This window comes from Mastomys coucha, unplaced genomic scaffold (genome assembly GCF_008632895.1).
Source record: "Mastomys coucha isolate ucsf_1 unplaced genomic scaffold, UCSF_Mcou_1 pScaffold23, whole genome shotgun sequence".
NCBI classification, from domain to species: domain Eukaryota; kingdom Metazoa; phylum Chordata; class Mammalia; order Rodentia; family Muridae; genus Mastomys; species Mastomys coucha.
The window spans coordinates 10,819,713-10,829,183 of record NW_022196906.1 but is presented as its reverse complement, the minus strand read 5'-3'; positions in this window follow the sequence as shown (position 1 = coordinate 10,829,183).

Sequence of the window (9,471 nt, the reverse complement as noted above, 5' to 3'; positions counted from 1 at the left end):
CTCATATTCTCCTCCCATATTTCAGTTTGCCCCTCACTTCCCTGGTTCCCTACAGACTGGAATAATCCTCACACTCACTGTGTGTGTGCCTTATAGAAGTTCACACTGTGTTTCAAGGCAAATCATATGACAAGGACATTACTGATACAGTCACCATCAACTCATGACAAGGACAGTCTAAAGGCCTAGAGTAGAGGATTTAAAAAAAGCAAAAGTATTACATAGTAATTAGGATACTTTGAGTGAATAGTCTAGTTACTCCAATAATTCCATTTTCCAATCCACAAATTAGGGGGTGTAGATTTTCAGTTAAACACCATAAGGAACAACCAATAAAAATAATCAGAAAATATTATGTGTTATTGGTGCTTTATTAGGGAATGGTATATATATTCAATGGGATTTTGCCTCATTGGTAAAAATTTTATCAGTTCATAGGACAGCTTAAGTTGAGCATGTCAACAGAATTCATTCTTTTATTTAGGCATTTTTTGACATTAAAACAAACTTGAAACAGCAACAAGGAACAGAGCTGTAGAGAAATCATATTTGTAAAGAAAAATGTTTCTCATAATCAGACTCATTACATCTCTAGAAAATGTCTAATAATGCACTTTTTATGAGGTAGACTAGTGATTATATGGCCCAGTTCCCAAACAAAAGACAAGGAAACTGGTGAAATTAAATACAGTTCTACTTATTAAAACTATTATTTCAACATAAAATAAATATAAATGTTAACAAAATACTTATTTTTTTGCATAACCTTTTTGAAAAAAAAATGGCATATATCTTACATGTACAGCATCCCTCAATTTGGACTACCCAACCTTTAAGTGACCCATAATCATAAGGGACAAGTGGCTGCCATATTGCAAAGAAGCTGAAATGCCTCCTAATACCAAGTTGTGAGCTATGTGTAACAAGGTCATCTCTCTGCTTGACTCTATTCTTTCCATTTATACTCTTCTCTTTGTAGAGACTGAATTTCTCTGATTTGTATGGGCATGACTAAAATACCTGACCCATGAAGTCAGAACATTTAAACTGTTTCTCAAACAATACTATGTATGCCTCAGGGCCAAATCTATTCTAACTTCCTGATGCATCAGGAAGACTCAAATTGACATAACTGGTTCTATATCTACTTTACTTCCTGTTATGTATGGAAAAATAAATAGAATTAAAAATATGAGCATCAGGGTTACCAGAGTTTGAAATATATAGACTAAAACTGATAGGAAAAATTCATTGACCATTCTCTGGGGTTCCCCAAAGACTACTACTCTGTGCGTACAATAGTACCACTAGTTCAGCAATTATGACAAAGCTTGTGGTTCATCTTTCCTTTAGAGTATTTAATAGAGAACATTGGAGATAGCCTATAAAGTTAATATCCAAGATCAGGGGTCAGAAGACATTTTTAGAGAGCCAGAGGGTAAATACATTAAGCTTTATGGTCCAAGAAACAAAATGAAAATAGTTGTATAACTAGTTCAAAATGATAACACCATTCTGGACTCACACACCATGCAAATGTTGGAGACTGGCCAGATTGACATGGAAGCATAGTTTTCAGACCCTTGTGTATCTTTATTCTCTACATGCAAGGAGTTTAGTTTCTCAGTTTAAGTTTTCTCTTTCACTGCCCCATGAAAGCAGTTGATGATGGTAAGTAGCTCGCCCCCACTCTATAGAAACTAAAAGAAACTGTGCTAGGTTAAAGCAGCATGAGCTCATCATTATGTCAACCATGCTCCTTACTGTTGCTGTCAAGGTCTGCCGAAGCCAGCTTCTGAGAAACTGTTTGTCTGACTTCTGAAGCGAAGGTACAGATATGAGGAAAAAAAAGCTCATGGGGATAAGAGGGGTACTCCTGAAATACTCATCATGCCAATCCTTGGGGAACTATTGTAACTTCAATGGGCATTATTTTCATAACAGTGAGTCAAGCTTTCTTGGAGAGAGATATGTCAAGGATGTATTCTGAACTTATCCCTGGTACTTTAGACATAAAACCTACTCTATTCCTGAAAGGTTGACCAAGATATCTACCTCCTACAATGATAATACTACACAAGTCAATCAGTCAGCACTTCATGGTGTATAAATGTAACTATAGAGTATGCGACAATAATAGAGAGATGACTGTGAGGACAACAATGCAGAAACTATGATCATAGAAATGACTAGAGTCTTCATTGTTGTACACAAGGCCAATCCATAACATTTTCCCCACAATAAAACTGACATCAGATGATCAAGTTCCAAGTTCTTAGCCTACCAGAAAGCATACTCATGATCAAACTTAAATATATACATTTGTAGACCAAACTGATATGCTCTAGATCAGAATATAACACTTCTTCACTCCACACAAGATCCTTACTTGTGGGGCAGTGGTCTGTTCAGGCAACCTAGGCACAGATGAGTAATAGGCCTAGAACCCTGGAGCCCCAGTAAGGCAGTTTCTGCCTGCAAGGAGCAGAAGGAGTTCAGCTATAACTCCTGAGTCCTTCACTCCTGTTTCAGTCACAGCCTTTCAGAGCTGCCCCTGCAGGAGATGTGTGCTCTATCATGTAGACAATGCCCCAAGCTCCCAGCATTCTAGCTGGATCCTACCCCCAGTCATCTGACCACAGCCAGGCATGACCCACTTCACAGATAGCCAGCCATGCCTCACACAATATAAGGGGCAGTTGGCCCCCTCCCCTCTCTCTTGCTCTTTGTTCTTCTCTTGCCCTCTTTCCTCTCTTGCCTTCTTGTCTTCTTCCTCTCTCCCTTGCTCTTTTTTCTCTCTGTTACCTTCTTGCTCTCTTGCTTTCTTTCTTTCCTTTCTCTCCCTCCTCTTCTCCTCTCCTTCCTCTCCTTTCTTTCTCTCTACATAACTGACCTATTTTCTCTTTCTTATAATAAAATATCTCACTTATGCATTGCCTCCTTTTAACTAACTAATGCACTGTACAGCTCCAGGTCTCAGCAACAGAGAGCTCCAGACAGCAGCAGAGAGACTCAGGTATCAGTGGCAGAGAGACTCAGTCATCGGTAGCAGGAGAGAGACACAGGCCCACACTTACTCACATTTTAGCTATATAAGTGATACACAAATATTCAAGAAATATGTCCTATGAACAACTACTGACATGGGCTGCATATTTTATATACAAAAAAGACACACTCACATGCATACTCATATATATGTACACAGAAATATACAGCACATAAGTAAAAATCATGTTGAAAATAGTAAGCTAAATAAAGTTAAGATGTTCCTCACTGAAGACTTTTGAGGCATATTTGTCATGATACCAGATGTTGTGATTCATGAGAAAACCACAGACATTACCCACACTTGTATGATAGAAGTAATTTTTGTTCACTTAGCTATGTAAGGTGCCAGCCAGCTCTCTGTGCAAGAAATTGCCAAACTGGTAGTATAGGAAATACATTTTTGTACCATTCTGTTTACTTAGAAAAGATATTTATTTAACGCTCAAATAATTCCTTCAAGTTGATAGTACTCTAGAATCAACATAAATATGAAGAAGTTGTCAGATAAATTCAGCTTCCTAAAACCAGAAAGCAGGACCTGAATTTGTACCAGATCAAATCCTATTTACTTGAAATATAAAATAAGAAAATCCAGAGACTGGGCTTGGCACACAAGTGCTACCCTAACAAATACCAAGCACAGGACTGAAGAGAACAAGGAAGGGAAGAGGGGAAGGAGGAGCTGAGGTAAAGGGAGAGACAGAGAATCCATACATGGCGTTCTGCAAAGCATATTAGGAACAAGATGAGAGATAGTACACAGTAGATGCAATCAGACCACATCCTTACAGGCTTCACTATTCTTTGAAGGGCAAGCTTCTTAAAGCCCATTTCTTGCCAGCAGAGCCTTCTCCTAAATCATAACAGTTGATCACATTGATTTGATGTTCTTTGGGACTGTTTGATGAAGATATTATGGCATAAGAACCCTCTGTAGGAGGCACAAAATACTGACAGCACTTGGACACAGGCTTGAACCTTCCATTACTAAATCTGGTGCCAATTATAGAGTAGCATGGAGGCTCAGATCCTCCACCTCCAAAGCCAGAACAATAATAGATCTACATAAAACTCTATAGCATTTAATAAACATGTTTGCATTATTGCATAGTAGAGTTTCTAGTATATAAACAAGCAACACACCAATATTTACTTAGAGATAAAAAAACTTCCTAATGAAATTCTGCTATAACCATAGATCAGCGCCTTGCTCAGCCATCATCAAAAAAGCTTCCTCCTTTAGCAGATGGGAAGGAATACAGAGAAATGAGTAAAGAGTGAAAGACTTCAGAACACTCAGCCCTAAATGGGATCTTACAATCAAATCCTTCCCCTCAGGGCTCAGAAAACTGCAGAAAAGGAACCTGAAAGAGTGTGAGAGCCAGAGAGAATGAAGGACACCAAGGAAACAGGTTTTCTAAACACAATAGAATGGCACACAAAGGAATTCACAGAGATTGTGGCAGCATGCACAGGCCCTTCATGGGACTGGACATGATGGGGTAATTGAGATCAAAGGAGAAGTAGAACATGCTACCATCTCTAATCCAGAAGCAGTCTCCAATTGATAATCACTTGCAAATGAAAATGCAGTTTTCTACAAGGAAGTTTCAAACTTTATGAATGCTCAAAACTAGATGCCCAACAGAAAAGTAACTCCATGGCATATTTTCAGGTTTCTTATCCCATAATCTCAATTCCAGCTTTTTTATTTCTTTATTTTTAATTATTTTTAGTTTTTTATTTATTCATTAATTTATCCTACAGGTCCTTTGCATATATGTTATGGCTTCAGGTTTTGTGTTTTTATGGTATTCCTGAGTATGTGAATTACTGGATCTCTATGTCTATACATGTTCCTTACACCTTTCCTGGGTGTTTTTCCTTTTGTTTGTTAGTTTTGTCCTATTCCAATGAGTTTGTTTTGTTTTATCTTTTATATTATATTATATCCCCCTATTGTTCCCTAATGATAGACAGAAAGGGTGGATCCAGATGGGAAGTGAGGTGAGGAGGAACTGGGAGGAGAAGAAAGAGGGGAAATTATGAATAGGACATTTTGTATAAAAAAAACTGTTTTATTATAAAAGAAATAAGTAATATATATACATATATACATACATGTAAATAAGAAAGTAAGTGGTATATGTTTAAAATGTCACATATGAAGACTTCTACAATATTAGTGATTATCATTATCATTACTAGAAAAGTTTATCAATTCTAGAAACTCAGGAGTTTATGATTTTACCTTCATTAGTAAAGAATACTAATATCTCTAAATTGTTTGTAAATTTGTTCCTTATATACATTAAAATTATTTGTATAGGAACTTTACTTATTATTATATAATAGTTGAGGTCACTGCTCTAAATAGAAGAAATTCCTAAATTCTGTGTAACCCTGCAAATCTCTTCAATAAAAGTTTAGTGCTTTGGGATCAGGAGATATTCTTTTCATTGATACACAAGAAAAGTGTCCTTGTCACTTGAATTCCCAAAATCCAGATGACTGGAACAGTAAGAGAAGAGTAATCAAAACAGAGGTGAATTTAAGGCACATTTACAGATGTACAGGTTGAGGAATATATTCTTCTGTGATGGGCTGTAATACCAAATGCAAACAGGTATTATTTGAGGTCATGGACAACACGCACAGTGTAGTTAGTATTCAAGCAAAACAGGAAGCTATGCAGAATAACTTCTCCCAAAAGAAGTGGTAAATGTGCTTGTGTGAATAAAGTTCAGTTGTTGCATGACATTTCATCCCCAAATGTCTACATAAAACAGTGTAGCTATACTTATTTTGAGCAACTCAGCCAATGATCTTGAGGTCATAAGCTTGTAACGTTATGGTAACTTATGTTCTTATTAAATAAAATGGTGATTGAGTGCTGATCCTGTGTAAAATCCCATATGGGAAGTATATTGAAGATAACCAGATGTCTCAAAGCAAAAGTTAAATATCTAAGTTTAATATAAGGTGTACAGAAAAGGGCAGTAAAATACATTCCTAGAAGTGCAGTGTTCAGCATTCATGAAATAGGAAATTTTTATTTCTGTATTCAGCTATAATAATTTGTTTTTATTCTATAAAAACAATTTTATTGTAAGTTCTGTGTTACATAGGAGCTTTTTTTTCTCCCATATCCACTCTCAACCTTTTTCCCACCCTCCATTCCCCAATATTTCCATTTGCTCTCTTAGAAAATTTTACTTTAACTTTCATGCCGTGCAAATAATATTATATGATATATATGACACAGCATATAAATATCTATACATATATACACATTTGCATAAAATCAAGGAACCAAAATCAAGAAAGAAAACTCATCAGAAATTTATCTTTCTGAGGCTGATTTAATTTGTTTAAAATGATCATCTTCATTTCCATTTATTTTCCTGAAAAGTACATATGCTCATTCTTTTTATGGCTGAAAAAATTCTGTTGTTTGTATATAATATGTTTTCCTTAACCATGCTGTGTTGACAGATATCCATGCTCATGACAAAATGGCTCTACCACTGTGAAAAGTGAACAGTGCTGCAGGAAATATTGATATGCAATATCTCCAATATGCTGATGTGAACTTATTTAGTAAAGATTAGCAAGAGGTATCGAAGGGTCAAATGTTAGACCTGTTTATAGCTTTTTGAGAATGTTCTGTGCAGATAACCTTAGTGGCTAGACAGGTTTATGTTCCCTGTTCTCATGAACATTTATTTACTTCCTAATGACTCCCATTCTGATTACAGTAAGTCTCAAACAATGACAAATCAAATTGTTTTATTACTACAAAATGGCTATACATGAATGTGGTGGGATATGTCTGTAATTCTAGCATTTAGGAGGTAAAAGAAGAAATATTAGGAGTTTGGACCAATATTGGCTACAATAATGCCTTTGAGACCTAAGACCATGTCTTAATATAAATGCAATACCATAATAAATATGGAAGTTATATGTTTATGGAATTCACTTCATTTTCATATATTAATCATAAATATAATAATAGTGACTATTATGAAAATATATGTGGATCATTCAAATTATGAGTTATCTCATAATTTTTAAGAAAGTATCACCATATCAGAGAGGAAAAAAATACAAATGTGGTCATGGAGGTGACACTGCAGATACAGCACCAGCATAAGCACTGTGCTGAATATTACAGCTCTTTAAAGCCACACTAAGTGCCACTACTTTTATATTACACTTTGTAAGAAAATTAATCTCAGAGTGGTTAAATAGTCTCCAGGTAAATCCCCACAAAGAAGCCCAGGGTCAACCTGGGGACTATAGTAATTATAGGGAGGGCTCAAACTCTTCCATCCCGTTTCTGGGAAACACACAATAGGCTAAAGGGTCATGAATCAAAATACTACTCACATGAATCCACTAGTAAAATGTCAACGTGTCCTGCAAAGTGTGTTAGGGTTGACTAGTAGAAAACACAAGGGAAAAAACTACTTGATCAGTGGCAGCAGGTGAGTCACAAGTCTTCATTTAAAAATCACAGTTCACATTGTAGAAACACTCTTGACAAAGCATAAAGCCAATGCCAATGTGTCACTGACCATGAGAAGTAAAGGCAGCATTGTTTAGTTTGTGGGTAATCTCTCTGCAGGTTCAGGCTAGAGGAGAGAACCTGGTCCAGCAGAGACCCTCTTGGGCTGAGCAGGACGGTGAGTGTTGCAGCTTGGATTTCCTGACTTCCTAGAATAACCACCCCAGCTGGGAGTCTGTCAAAGTAGGAACTAATTTAATTGTATCGATCTTTTAGTTTATAAAGGGCTGAGAGAGGAAGTGGGTATTCTTGACAAAGGGTGAGGGGAAAGGTGATGAAGGGTATGGAGTGACTGACAGAGCCAACAAAATTATTCTATGTCAGCTACACAAAGGCAGGCTTAAGCAGGTCTTGCTGAGTCACTCCAGTAAGGAAGTGACTGAGACAGTTTACAAAATTCAAGCCAGGCTCAAGGCCCAGACCAGGGCCAAATAGGGCCCAACACATATATGCAAGAAAGAATAAGAATTTTAGGGGAATTAGAAAACCCAGGAACCAGATTTGTATATGTAAGAAAAACATTTTAAATAATATCAACCTTGAGAGCCTCCTCTCCGTTTGCAGAGGTAAGGTCTGATTTTACCTAATTTGCTAACACCCCCGAGTGACAGGACCAAAAGCAATTTGATTTCATGTTCCCTGTGCAGAGTTCAGAATGATTCTCAATCTGAACTCCAGTTGCAGGAAGATCCGTACAGCAAGAATAGCAGGCTTGGGGAAAAAAAAATTAGGTAGCTATGGAAGTATTCTATCTCGAGTCTGTAATTAAGACAGAAAACTCGGCTGTTCATTGAGTAGTCCACTGTGCCTCCCTTCAACATTAATTATGACATTTATCATCATGTGCCTTTGAGGACACGGAATCCTGCCATATTTCTGAAGGCAATCAATCCCCGGCTTCTATTAAACAATGCTCGTGGACTAGCAAGGAACAGCATGGGCCCCTGTGCTGCAGGTTCATTAAAGACTTGCTCCTGCCGCTCAGCAGCAGGAGCAGACGCTGAGGCCTTAACAGCCACAGCGGTGTATAGTGCTGCCATGCACATCTGTGCTGCTGCATAATGAGGGAGTGAGCTGGAACTCTTCTGCTATAGCCAGAGAGGAACGGGAACAGAAAGGAGGATGCTCCCTTATGTTTCCATAGATTTAACCTCGACAAGACCAAACAGATTACATTTCCAAAATATAATTGTCTTTCTTATTACTTGGATATTGACAGAATTCTGATGTTTCATTGTGCTAGAAGATAGTCAATGTAGTTCTATCTATGCCAAAGTTCTATCTAGAGCAACAAGACAATAAAATGAGATCAAAGGGATACAAATTGGAAAAGAAGAAGGCAAAGTACCACACTTTGTGGATGATATGATAGTCTATATAAGCACCCCCAAGAAATTCTACCAGAGAATTTCTAAATGTGATATGATAAATAACTTCAGCAAAGTGATTGGATATAAAACTTAACTCAAACAAATTAGTAGCCTTCCTTTATACAAATGGTAAATGGGCAGAGAAAGAAAACAAGGAAACAATACCCTTACAATAGTCACAAATAGTACAAAATATCTTGGTCTAATTAATTCAATGTTCTCAAGAAAGTCTTTTGTTGAACTTAGTATTTTCAGAATTTGAATCATACCCAGCCATCCTTTACCTTGCATGTATTATTCCATACAAAAGTGCTCCAGAATGCCTTTGTCCATTAATTCATGCACTATAGGTCAGATACTTTAATAGCTTTTGTTGATATCTAACCAAATGCAAGGGCTGAGAAAGGCTATTGTGCATTTATTTTGTTTTATTTATTTTATTTATTGTGTGTGTTGTATATGTCTGTCAGTGTTTCTGTA